General features: G+C 41.5%; 1 non-coding gene and 1 pseudogene across 1 annotated transcript; both read left to right on the forward strand.

Annotated features, from left to right (window-relative positions):
* Positions 1–1,650: 1,650 nt before the first annotated feature.
* On the forward strand, positions 1,651–1,722 carry TRNAK-UUU (transfer RNA lysine (anticodon UUU)). The gene has a single exon. It is a non-coding gene; the product is annotated as a tRNA-Lys (tRNA).
* Positions 1,723–2,234: 512 nt separating this feature from the next.
* On the forward strand, positions 2,235–3,322 carry LOC132422357 (leucine-rich repeat-containing protein 75B pseudogene; annotated as a pseudogene).
* Positions 3,323–14,275: the final 10,953 nt, after the last annotated feature.

Raw genomic sequence — 14,275 nt, forward strand, 5'->3', positions numbered from 1 at the left:
GCAGGGGTATGAGAAAGCAATTTTAAAAAAATTAAGTCTTGGATTCTTTAAAATGTTTCCTGGAATATTTTATTAACATTCTTGACTTTTATATAAACCATGAATATTATCTAAATTTGTGAGAAAGTAATTTCTAAATAGGGTGCGCCTCAGAACGAGGAAATGACTTTTGAACACATATTTGAAGGCAGTTGAAGGAGATCTCATTCCTTCAGTGAGGAACCTAGCATATTTCACACCTGGAATAGATAATATTTTAACACCCCTCTCCTCCATAAGAAAAATATTTTCAAGAACAATCATGATGAATAATTATGGTAGTTAGAAAAGAAATGCAGAAAGTGAAAACTTTCTTCTATTGAACGTTATATATATAATAAAGTTAATAAACAAATGTCACAGTACCCAAAAAGGGTGGAAAACCATGGTTTTTATATCTACCTAAAGTGATTTAACTGGAAGACAGTTTGCAGTATCTTACAGACACTAAATGTATTCTTACCATTTCATTCAGCAATGACGCTCCTTGTTGTTTACTGAAATAAGTTGAAAACTTATGTCCACGCAGAAATTTACACATAGATGTTTATAGCAGCTTTATTCATAATAGCCCCAAATTTGGAGGAACATAAGATGTACTTTAATAGGCAAATGGGTAAATGAACTGTGATACTGCCATATAATGAAATATTATTCAGTAATAACAAGAAATGAAATGAAAATGGGGACATTGCTCTTGATAATCAACAAAAGAATTATGAGAATGCTATGAATAGTTGTACCAACAACTAGATAACCTAGATGAAATCTTAGAAACCAAAGATCTACCAAGACAGAATTACAAAGAAATAGAAAATCTGAATAGACTCATAACTAATGAAGAGATTGAATCAGTAATCAAAAATCTCCTGACAAATAAAGATGATAGGCCAGATGGCTTCACTGAAAACTTCTACTGAAAAATTCTATCAAACATTTAAAGAAGAACTAAAACCAAAAAAGTGAAGAAGAGGGATTACTTCTTAACGCATAGAATGACAATATAAAGCCAAGACTGCCTTTATATCAAAGCCAGGCACAGATACTACAAGAAAAGAAAACTACAGACCAATATCCCTTATGAACATTAATGCAAAAGTTCTCAACATATACAGGCAGAACTGGAGATAAAGCAAGTTTGGTTCCAGACCACCACAATAAAGCAAATGTCACAATAAATGGAGTCACACAAATTTTTTGGTTTCTTGGTACATATAAAAGTTATGTTTATACTATCCTGTAGTCTATTAAGTATGCAATAGCATTATGTCTAAAAAAAATTGTACACAACTTAATTTTAAAATATGTCATTGCTAAACAATGCTAATCATCATCCAAGCTTTCAGCTGGTTGTAGTAGTAACATCAAATATCACTCATCGGGGCTTCCCTGGTGGCGCAGTGGTTGAGAGTCCGCCTGTTGATGCAGGGGACGCAGGTTCGTGCCCCGGTCCGGGAGGATCCCACATGCTGCAGAGCGGCTGGGCCCATGAGCCATGGCCGCTGAGCCTGCACGTCCGGAGCCTGTACTCCACAACGGGAGAGGCCACAGCAGTGAGAGGCCCGCGTACCACAAAAAAAAAAAAAAAAAAGATCACTCATCATCAGGAATTCCCTGGCGGTCCAGTGGTTAGGACTCAGGACTTTTACTTCTGGGGCCCAGGTTCAATCCCTGGTTGGGGAACTAAGATCCCACAAGCTGCGTGGAGCAGCCAGAAAAAAAAAAAGTAAAATTATCTCCATTCACAGATGACATTATACTATATGTAGAAAACTCCACACACACACCAAAGCGGGGAGTGGGGGGGACCTCTTAGAACTAATAAATGAAATCAGCAAAATTGCAAGGTATAAAATCAACACTAAAAAATTAGTTGCATTTCTATACACTAACAATGAACAACCACAAAAGGAAATTAATAAACAATTCCATTTACAATAACATCAAAAAGAATAAAATACCTAGGAATTAGCTTATTCAAGGGGGTAAAAGATTTCCACACTGAAAACTACAAAACATTGCTGAAATAAATGAAAGAAAACATAGATAAATGGAGAGACAACCCATGTTCATAGATTAGAAAACAGTATTGTTAAGATTTCCACAATACTCAGTGATCTACATTTTTAACCCAATCTCCATCAAAATCCCAATGGCATTTTATGCACGGTAGAAAAATCCATCCTAAAGTTCATATGGAAGTTCAAGGGAACTTCCAAAAAGACAAAACAATCTTGAAAAAGAAGAACAAGTTGGAGGACTCACTCTTTCTGGTTTCAAAACTTATTACAGGCCGGCTCGGCGCCCGCCCCGCGGCGGCCCTGGGGGCGCGGCTGGGCCGGCGGCCCGGGCCCGAAGCGGGCTCGGAGGCTGGGGCGGAGGCGGGGTGCGGGCCGGCGCCCTATGAGCGCCAGGTGCGCTGGCTCCGCGAGATCCAGTCGACGCTCCGTGAGCGGCGCCCGGCGCGCGCCCGGCAGCTGCTGCGCCTCCTGCGCCAGGACCTGGGCCTCGAAGGGACCCTCCTCACAGACATCCTCTACAGGAATGTGGCCTTCCTCAATCTGGTGGACCCCATCTCCCACGACCTGCTTGTGAACCTGGCCCGGGACCTGCAGTGCCCCAAGTCGCGCTGCCCCCGCAGGACTATGAGCTCTGGAAGTCCTCAGACAAGACCTGCCGGCAGCTCATCTACCACCTCACCCCTCACTCCAAGCGGCAGCAGGGGTCCAGCCTGCCCCGAAGGAAGACCCCGAGCTGCCTCAAGAGCAACCTCCAGAAGACTCTGCTGGCAAGGGAGACCGTGAACCTATCGGGGATACAACTGTCGGTGCGGGACGTGCAGCATATCATGCGCTACCTGGGCAGCCAGGGCGCCAGGCTGGCAGTGCTGGACCTGAGCTTCACGGGGCTGAGTGATGAGCTGCTGCACCGGCTGCTGCCCAGCCTCTGGACGCTGCCCCGCCTCACCCAGCTTCTGCTCAACAGCAACCGGCTGCCGCGGGCTACCGCCCGTGAGCTCACTGAGGCAATCAAGGACACCACCAAGTTCCCGGTGCTGGCCCGGGTGGGCCTGGGCAACAACGTGGATGTGGCCTCCCTGCCCCAGCCCCTGCTGGTTGGCCTTAGCCGTAGGCTAAGCCAGCGCACCTCGCTGCCCACCATCTACGAGAGCCTGGACCCAGAGCCTGAGGGTGGCATGGCCGGGGCCACGGCCCTTGCTTCCAGCTGGGGCTCTGCAGCTGCCGGGCCAGGGCCCGAGCCCCAGGCCTGCTGCACCAGGTGACCCGCCACCCGCCCTGGCTCCTGCTTCCTGACTAGCAACGCACCCGAGCACGTGGGAGGGGGTGATGGAGGCAGAGTTACCCCACAGGACCCAGATCCCCGTGCACAGGAGGATGGGCTCATTGGAGACTGGATGGTCGGTCCAGGCTGGAGTCTCAGCCTTCCCTCAGCAGAAGGGGCCTGGCACCTACTGTGCAGACCCCACAATAAAGGCTGATGCCACCTCCAAAAAACAAAACAAAACAAAAAACACCTTACTACAAAGCTAAACAATGTGGTACTGGCATAAACACAGACATATAGACCAATGGAATAGAATAGAGAGCTCAGAAATAAACTCTTGCACATATGGTTAAATGAATTTCAGCTAGGGTGTCAAGACTATTCACTGGGGGAAAGATAGTCTTTAACAAATGGTGCTGGGAAAATTGGATATCCACATGCAAAAGAATAAAGTTGGACCCTTACCTTACACCATATACAAAAATTAACTCAAAATGGATCAAATCAAAGGCCCAAATATACAATCTAATACTATAAAACTCCTAGAGGCATACATTGGGGAAAATATTCATGACTTTGAATTTGGCAATGATTTCTTGGATGTGACAAGACAGTAAAAGAAAAAATAGATAAATGAGACTATATGAAAATTAAAACTTCTGTACATCAAAAGACACAATCCACAGAGTGAAAAAGAAACTTAAGGAATGGGATAAAATATTTACAAATCTATATAAAATATATAGAATATATATACTCCTACAATTTAACAACAAAAACCCAAATAATCCAATTTTTTAATAGGCAAAGGACTTGAACGGACATTTTTTCAGAGATGATATACAAATGGTGCACAAGCACATGAATAGATGCTCAACACACTAATAATTAGGAAAATGCAAATGAAAATCACAGTGATTCCAGTCTGGCATGTAGGGAGCTTAGAAATCAACACTCCATTCTAAGAATAAGAAAGAAAGAAAAAAACACTGGAATATCAGCAACTTTTCTTAGATCTGTCAAAGAAGCAAGGTCACAGGGCAAACCACAGCCCCCAAAATTGGAGAGACAGAAAAGTGGATACAAATAATCACAACTTACTGTAGCAGAAACCCACAAGCAGAAACCTCCTCAGGAACCAGTACCAGGGTAGGAAAGTCTGAACTGTAATTTACAAATTGCTAGATGCTCAGTGTGGATAAGTCTGAAAATTAAAAACTCCAGAGGGGGCCCTCACTTCTGTGAATTTAATCCACAGGAGCTCAACCAGGTTAAGTGTCTATGAATCCCCCTGAATATCAGGGAAAATCTCCTTGGGCTCCCATCAGGGGGAGTGGAAAAGTAACCATTTTGACATATGCCAAAGCATTCTTTTCTTCTTAACAAGGCCTGCCCTCAAGAAAAACTATTTTACCAGAGCCTAACCTACTGAGATTTTATCAGTGTTTAACCCTGGGAGAAGGAAAATACCTAACTTCAACCATTGGGGGGTGGGGGTGGGTGGGTACTAAGAGGCATTTGTAAACTTCACAGCCCAGGAGCACAGGCTCATTGAAAGACTGAGACCAAATCATAGGACTACAGAATGCTTCTCCTACTCTGACACCTTACCACCACATTCCTAAAAGACTATTCACCAGAGTTACTTTCACCCAGTACATTATGTCTGGTTTTCAACAACAAAAAAATTACAATGCATATTACAAGACAAAAAAATGCCATTTGAAGAGACAAAGCAAGCATCAGAGTCAGATATGGCAGGGATGCTGGAATTATCAAATCATGAATTTAAAATAACTATGACTAATATGCTAAGAACTCTAACGGAAAAAGTAGATGACATAAGAGAACACATGCATAAGGTAAGCAGACAGGTGGAAATTCTAAGAAAGAATCAAAGGGAAATACTAGAGATCCAAAACGCTGTAGCAGAATGAAGAATCCCTTTGATGGGTCATTAGTAGACTGGACACATCTGAGGAAAGAATCTCTGAGCTTGAGGATATGTCAATAGAAGCTTCCAAAACTGGAAAGAGAAGAGAGAAAAGACTGAAAAAAATGAAATAGACTATCCAAGAACTGTGGGATAACAACCAAAAGTATAATATAGGTGTAACAGGAATACCAGAAGGAAAAGACAGAAAAGAACAGAAGCAATATTTCAAACATTAATGAATGAGAATTTCCCCCAAATTAATGTCAGACACCAAACCACAGATCCAGGAAGTTCAGAGAACAGCAAGCAGAATAAATGCTGAAAACAAAAACAAAAACTATACTTTGTTATATCATAATCAAACTGCAGAATATCAAAGATAAAGAAAAATTTTGAAAAAACTGGGGGAAGGGGGACTTCTTACCTATAGAGAAGCAAAGATAAGAATTATACCCAACTACTCCTCAGAAACTATGTAAGTGAGAAGAGAGTGAAGTGAAATATTTAACGTATTGAGAGAAAATAAACACCAACCTAGAATTCTATATTATATTTTCATAATTCTGTGAAACTATCCTTCAAAAATGAAGCATAAATAGAGACTTCCTCAAACAAACAAAACTTGAAGGAATTTGTGGACAGTAGACCTGCCTTGCAAGAAATGTTAATTGGAACTTCCCTGGCGGTCCAGTAGTTAAGACTACGTGTTTCCATTGTATGGGGCATGGGTTCCATCTCTGGTCAGGGAACTAAGATCTTACACAGCCAAAAACAAACAAAAAAGAGTTAATAGAATTCTTCAGAAAGAGGGAAAGCAACATAGGTCAGAAACTTGGATCTACATAAAGAGATCTCCATTAGAGAAGAAATAAACGAAGGTAAAATGAAAACCTTAAGTTTTTTGTTCTTAATTGATTTAATAGATAACAGTTCATTCAAGATAATAAAGCAACAAGATACTCAATGATTATAGCTTAGAGGTAAGTTAACTGAATGATAGCAGTGATACAGGGATAGGAAAGAGGAATTAGAAATATTTTGTTGTTATAAGATACTTGCACTACCCATGAAGTGATATAGTATTGTTTCTTTGTTTTTTGTTTTTTTTAGAGTCATCAACATTAAGTATGATACTTTTATTGTGCCTAGGTTTAATATAAGCTAAATAAAATCTTGTTATATCTGTTACAAATTTGTCAGCAAGGAATATAACTCAATGTGAAGAAACATTTTTTAATTTTTAAATTTTATTTATTATTTTATACAGCAGGTTCTTATTAGTCATCAGTTTTGTTTTGTTTTGTTTTGTTTTTGCGGTACACGGGCCTCTCACTGTTGTGGCCTCTCCCGTTGCGGAGCACAGGCTCGAGACGTGCAGGCTCAGCGGCCATGGCTCACGGGCCCAGCCGCTCCGCGGCACGTGGGATCTTCCTGGACCAGGGCACGAACCGATGTCCCCTGCATCAGCAGGCGGACTCTTCAACCACTGCGCCACCAGGGAAGCCCTAGTCATCAGTTTTATACACATCAGTGTATACATGTCAATCCCAATCGCCCAACTGATCACACCACCACCCCAACCCCCCCACCGCTTTCCCCCCTTGGTGTCCATACATTTGTTCTCTACATCTGTGTCTCAGTTTCTGTCCCGCAAACTGGTTCATCTGTACCATTTTTCTAGTTTCCACATATACACGTTAATATATGATACTTGTTTTTCTCTTTCTGACTTACTTCACTCTGTATGACAGTCTCTAGATCCATCCATGTCTCAATAAATGACCCAGTTTCGTTCCTTTTTATGGCTAATATTCTATTGTATATATGTACCACATCTTCTTTATCCATTCGTCTGTCAATGGGCATTTAGGCTGCTTCCATGACCTGGCTATTGTAAATAGTGCTGCAATGAACATTAGGGTGCATGTGTCTTTTTGAATTATGGTTTTCTCTGGGTATATGCCCAGTAGTGGGATTGCTGGATCATATGGTAATTCTATTTTTAGTTTTTTAAGGAACCTCCATACTGTTCTCCATAGTGGCTGTATCAATTTACATTCCCACCCACAGTGCAAAAGGGTTCCCTTTTCTCCACACCCTCTCCAGCATTTGTTGTTTGTAGACTTTCTGATGATGCCCATTCTAACTGGTGTGAGGTGATACCTCACTGTACTTTTGATTTGCATTTCTCTAATAATTAGTGATGTTGAGCAGCTTCTCATGTGCCTCTTGGCCGTCTGTATGTTTTCTTTGGAGAAATGTCTATTTAGGTCTTCTGCCCATTTTTGGATTCAGTTGTTTGTTTTTTTAATATTGAGCTGCATTGGGGCTTCCCTGGTGGCGCAGTGGTTGAGAGTCCGCCTGCCGATGCAGGGGACATGGGTTTGTGCCCTGGTCCAGGAAGATCCCACATGCCACGGAGCGGCTGGGCCCATGAGCCATGGACGCTGAGCCGGTGTGTCCGGAGCCTGTGCTCCGCAATGGGAGAGGCCACAACAGTGAGAGGCCCACGTACCATAAAAAACAAACAAATAAACAAACAAAAAATATTGAGCTGCATATATATTTTGGAGATTAATCCTTTGTCCATTGATTCATTTGCAAATATTTCCTCCCATTCTGAGGGTTGTCTTTTCGTCTTGTTTATGGTTTCCTTTGCTGTGCAAAAGCTTTGAAGTTTCATTAGGTCCCAGTTGTTTATTTTTGTTTTTATTTCCATTACTCTAGGAGGTGGATCAAAAAAGATCTTGCTGTGATTTATGTCAAAGAGTGTTCTTCCTATGCTTTCCTCTAAGAGTTTTATAATGTCCGGTCTTACATTTAGGTCTCTAATCCATTTTGAGTTTATTTTTGTATATGGTGTTAAGGAGTGTTATAATTTCATTCTTTTACATGTAGCTGTCCAGTTTTCCCAGCACCACTTATTGAAGAGACTGTCTTTTCTCCATTGTGTATCCTTGCCTCCTTTGTCATAGATTAGTTGACCATAGGTGCGTGGGTTTATCTCTGGGCTTTCTATCTTGTTCCATTGATCTGTGTGTCTGTTTTTGTGCCAGTACCATATTGTCTTGATTACTGTAGCTTTGTAGTATAGTCTGAAGTCAGGGAGGCTGATTCCTCCAGCTCCCTTTTTTTCCCCTCAAGACTGCTTTGGCTATTCGGGGTCTTTTGTGTTTCCATACAAATTTTAAGATTTTTTTGTTCTAGTTCCGTAAAAAATGCCATTGGTAATTTGATAGGGATTGCATTGAATCTGTAGATTGCTTTGGGTAGTATAGTCATTTTCACAATATTGATTCTTCCAATCCAAGAATATGGTATATCTCTCCATCTGTTGGTATCATTTTTAATTTCTTTCATCAGTGTCTTATGGTTTTCTGCATACAGGCCTTTTTTTTCCCTAGGTAGGTTTATTCCTAGGCATTTTATTCTTTTTGTTGCAATGGTAAATGGAAGTGTTTCCTTAATTTCTCTTTCAGATTTTTCATCATTAGTGTATAGGAATGCCAGAGATTTCTGTGCATTAATTTTGTATCCTGCAACTTTACCAATTTCATTGATTAGCTCTAGTCATTTTCTGGTGGCATCTTTAGGCTTCTCTATGTATAGTATCATGTCATCTGCAAACAGTGACAGTTTTACTTCTTCTTTTCCAATTTGCATTCCTTTTATTTATTTTTCTTCTCTGATTGCCACAGCTAGGACTTCCAAAACTATGTTGAATAGTAGTGGTGTGAGGGGACATCCATGTCTTGTTCCTGATCTTAGAGGAAGTGCTTTCAGTTTTTCACCATTGAGAATGTTTGCTGCGGGTTGTCATATATGGTCTTTATTATGTTGAGGTAGGTTCCCTCTATGCACAGTTTCTGGAGAGTTTTTATCATAAATGGGTGTTGAATTTTTTCAAAAGCTTTTTCTGGGGCTTCCTTGGTAGCGCAGTGGTTGAGAGTCCACCTGCCGATGCAGGGGACACGGGTTCGTGCCCTGGTCCAGGAAGATCCCACATGCCACAGAGAGGCTGGGCCCGTGAGCCATGGCCGCTGAGCCTGCACGTCCGGACCCTGTGCTCCGCAATGAGAGAGGTCACAACAGTGAGAGGCCCGCGTAATGCAAAAAAAAAAAAAAAAAGCTTTTTCTGCATCTATTGAGATGATCATATGGTTTTTCTTCTTCAATTTGTTAATATGGTGTATCATATTGATTGATTTGTGTATATTGAAGAATCCTTGCATCCCTGGGATAAATCCCACTTATTCATGGTGTATGATTCTTTTAATGTGTTGTTGGATTCTGTTTGCTAGTATTTTGTTGAGGATTTTTGCATCTATATTCATCAGTGATATCGGTCTGTAATTTTCTTTTTTTGTAGTATCTTTATCTGCTTTTGGTATCAGGGTGATGGTGGCCTCATAGAATGAGTTTCGGAGTGTTTCTTCCTCTGCAATATTTTGGAAGAGTGTGAGGAGGATGGGTGTTAGCTCTTCTCTAAATGTTTGATAGAATTCACCTGTGAAGCCATCTGGTCCTGGACTTCTGTTTGTTGGAAGATTTTTAATCACAGTTTCAATTTCATTACTTGTGATTTGTCTGTTCATATTTTCTATTTCTTCCTGGTTCAGTCTTGGAAGGTTATACCTTTCTAAGAATTTGTCCATTTCTTCCAGGTTGTCTATTTTATTGGCATAGAGTTGCCTGTAGTAGTCTCTTAGGATGCTTTGTATTTCTGCAGTGTCTGTTGTAACTTCCCCTTTTTCATTTCTAATTTTATTGATTTAAGTCCTCTCCCTCTTTTTCTTGATGCATCTGGCTAATGGTTTATCAATTTTGTTTATCTTCTCAAAGAACCAGCTTTTAGTTTTATTCATCTTTGCTATTGTTTTCTTTGTTTCTATTTCATTTATTTCTGCTCTGATCTTTATGATTTCTTTCCTTCTGCTAACTTTGGGTTTTGTTTGTTCTTTCTCTAGTTCCTTTAGGTGTAAGGTTAGATTGTTTATTTGAGATTTTTCTTGTTTCTTGAGGTAGGCTTGTATAGCTATAAACTTCGCTCTTAGAACTGCTTTTGCTGCATCCCATAGGTTTTGGATCATGTGTTTTCATTGTCATTTGTCTCTAGGTTTTTTTAAATTTCCTCTTTGATTTCTTCAGTGATCTCTTGGTTATTTACTAACGTATTGTTTAGCCTCCATGTGTTTGTGTTTTTATGTTTTTTTCCCTTTAATTCATTTCTAATCTCATAGCATTGTGGTCAGAAAAGACACTTGATATGATTTCAGTTTTCTTAAATTTACTGAGGCTTGATTTGTGACCCAAGATGTGATCTATCCTGGAGAATGTTCCGTGCGCACTTGAGAAGAAAGTGTAATCTGCTATTTTTGGATGGAATATCCTATAAATATCAATTAAATCTATCTGGTCTTTTGTGTCATTTAAAGTTTCTGTTTCCTTATTTATTTTCATTTTGAATGATCTGTCCATTGGTGTAAGTGAGCTGTTAAAGTCCCCCAGTATTATTGTGTTACTGTCAATTTCCTGTTTTATAGCTGTTAGCAGTTGCCTTATGTATTGAGGTGCTCCTATGTTGGGTGCATATATATTTATAATTGTTATATCTTCTTCTTGGATTGATCCCTTGATCATTATGTCGTTTCCTTCCTTGTCTCTTGTACCATTCTTTATTTTAACGTCTATTTTATCTGATATGGGTATTGCTACTCCAGATTTCTTTTGATTTCCATTTGCATGGAATATCTTTTTCCATCCCCTCACTTTCAGTCTGCATGTGTCCCTAGGTCTGAAGTGGGTCTCTTGTAGACAGCATATATATGGGTCTTGTTTTTGTATCCATTCAGCAAGCCTGTGTCTTTTGGTTGGAGCATATAATCCATTCACGTTTAAGGTAATTATCGATACGTGTGTTCCTATGACCATTTTCTTAATTGTTTGGGGTTTGTTTTTGTAGGTCTTTTTCTTCTCTTGTGTTTCCCACTTAGAGAAGTTCCTTTAGCATTTGTTGTAGAGCTGGTTTGGTGGTGCTGAATTCTCTTAGTTTTTGCTTGTCTGTAAACCTTTTGATTTCTCCATCAAATCTGAAGGAGATCCTTGCCAGGTAGAGTAATCTTGGTTGTAGTTTCTTCCCTTTCATCACTTTAAGTATATTATGACACTCCCTTCTGGCTTGTAGAGTTTCTGCTGAGAAATAACCTGTTAACCTTATGGTAGTTCCCTTGTAAGTTATTTGTTGTTTTTCCCTTGCTGCTTTCAATAACTTTTCTTTGTCTTTAATTTTTGCCAATTTGATTACTATGTGTATCGGTGTGTTTCTCCTTGGGTTTATCCTGTATGGGACTCTCTGCACTTCCTGGACTTGGGTGGCTATTTCCTTTCCCATGTTAGGGAAGTTTTCGACTATAATCTCTTCAAATATTTTCTTAGGTCCTTGCTCTCTCTCTTCTCCTTCTGGGACCCCTATAATGCAAATGCTTTTGTGTTTAATGTGTTTAAGACCCAGAGGTCTCTTAGGCTGTCTTCATTTCTTTTCATTCTTTTTTCTTTATTCTGTTCCGCTGCAGTGAATTCCACCATTCTGTCTTCCAGGCCACTTATCCGTTCTTCTGCCTCAGTTATTCTGCTATTGATGCCTTCTAGTGTAGTTTTCATTTCAGTTATTGTATTGTTCATCTCTGTTTGTTTGTTCTTTAATTCTTCTAGGTCTTTGTTAAACATTTCTTGTGTCTTCTCCATCTTTGCCTCCATTCTTTTTCCGAGGTCCTGGATCATCTTCACTATCATTATTCTGAATTCTTTTTCTGGAAGGTTGCCTATCTCCATTTCATTTAGTTGTTTTTCTGGGGTTTTATCTTGTTCCTTCATCTGGTACGTAGCCTTTTCATCTTGTCTATCTTTCTGTGAATGTGGTTTTTGTTCCACAGGCTGCAGGATTGTAGTTCTTCTTGCTTCTGCTGTCTGCCCTCTCTTGTTGATGAAGCTATGTACGAGCCTTGTGCAAGTTTCCTGATGGGAGGGACTGGTGGTGGGTAGAGCTGACTGTTGCTCTGGTGGGCAGAGCTCAGTAAAACTTTAATTCACTTGACTGCTGATGGGTGGAGCTGGGTTCCCTCCCTGTTGGTTGTTTTGCCTGAGGCAACCCAACACTGGAGACTACCTGGGCTCTTTGGTGGGGCTAATGGAGGACTCTGGGAGGGCTCACGCCAAGGAGTTCTTCCCAGAACTTCTGCTATCAGTGTCCTTGTCCCCATGGTGAGCCACAGCCACCCCCCACCTCTGCAGGAGGCCCTCCAACACTAGCAGGTAGGTCTGGTTCAGTCTCCCCTGGGGTCACTGCTCCTTCCCCTGGGTCCCGATGCACACACTACTTTGTGTGTGACCTCCAAGAGTGGAGTCTCTGTTTCCCCCAGTCCTTTCAAAGTCCTGTAATCAAATCCCATTAACCTTCAAAGTCTGATTCTCTAGGGATTCCTCCTCCCATTGCCGGACCCCCAGGTTTGGAAGCCTGACGTGGGGCTCAGAGCATTCACCCCACTGGGTGGACTTCTGTGGTATAAGTGTTCTCCAGTCTGTGAGTCACCCACCCAGCAGTTATGGGATTTGATTTCACTGTGATTGTGCCCCTCCTACCATCTCATTGTGGCTTCTCCTTTGTCTTTGGATGTGGGGTATCTTTTTTGGTGAGTTCCAGTGTCTTCCTGTCGATGATTGTCCAGCAGCTAGTTGTGATTCTGGTGTTCTCACAAGAGGGAGTGACAGCACGTCCTTCTACTCCGCCATCTGGTTCAGGGCCAGGGAAATGGAGAAACTAGCTCTTCTCACCACTTTTCAGCCATTTTCACTCACTGCATGTGTAGAAAATGAAATAGTTTTCAGCACCCTGGGGTAAATGGATGAGGATGCTTGCTACTGAAGACCAGTGGCCCAGGGGTTCTGGCTGCCTCAGGCTCGACTTCGCCATGGGTGAGAGCTAAGGAGATCAGGATCTCATCAGTCCATAAGCCCTTTGTGGCTGACTGCTGGAGAAACTCAATGTGAGGAAACTTTTAAGGAAAGAAAATGCAAATGAGATAAGAGTTTTGGGTGAACTTTTTAGGAATAATTATGTTTTAGGAATGTCCATCTAAAAATAATCTCTCCAGGGACTTCCCTGGTGGTCCAGTGGTTAAGACTTCACACTTCCACTGCAGTGGTCACAGGCTCGATCCCTGGTCTGGGAACTAAGATCCTTCATGCCACATGGGGTTGAAGCTAAAAAAAAAAAATTCTCTCCAGATATTCAACAACATGAAAATTTAGAGTTGTGCTAAATTAAGTTAAATGATGGAAGTTTATTAAATAACTAGGTCGTTTCCAAATAAAATAAGATACTGAAACATTAATTACTGAACACTGGCTTCCTTTTACAGAGAAACAAAAGGTTTAGAACTATTAATAAATGTTTGGGGGCTTCCCTGGTGGCGCGGTGGTTGAGAGTCTGCCTGCCGATGCAGGGGACGCGGGTTCGTGCCCCAGTCCAGGAAGATCCCACATGCCGCGGAGCGGCTGGGCCCATGAGCCGTGGCCGCTGAGCCTGCGCATCCGGAGCCTGTGCTCCGCAATGGGAGAGGCCACAACAGTGAGAGGCCCGCGTACCGAAAAAATAAAAAAATAAAAAAAATAAATAAATGTTTGATGGGCTTCCCTGGTGACCCAGTGGTTAAGAATCTGCTTGCCAATGCAGGGGACATGGGTACGAGCCCTGGTCCGGGAAGATCCCACATGCCGTAGAGCAACTAAGCCTGTGCACCACAACCACAGAGCCCACGTGCCTAGAGCCCATGCTCTGCAACAAGAGAAGCCACCGCAATGAGAAGCCCGTGCATTGCAAAGAAGAGTAGCCCCCACTCATCCCAACTAGAGAAAGCCCACGCACAGCAACAAAGACCCAACGCAGCCAAAAATAAATAAATAAATTTATTTTTTAAAAAAACTCTCAGCAAACTAGAATAGAGAGGAAATTTCTCA

The sequence above is a fragment of the Delphinus delphis genome, chromosome 3, assembly GCF_949987515.2.
Source record: "Delphinus delphis chromosome 3, mDelDel1.2, whole genome shotgun sequence".
NCBI classification, from domain to species: domain Eukaryota; kingdom Metazoa; phylum Chordata; class Mammalia; order Artiodactyla; family Delphinidae; genus Delphinus; species Delphinus delphis.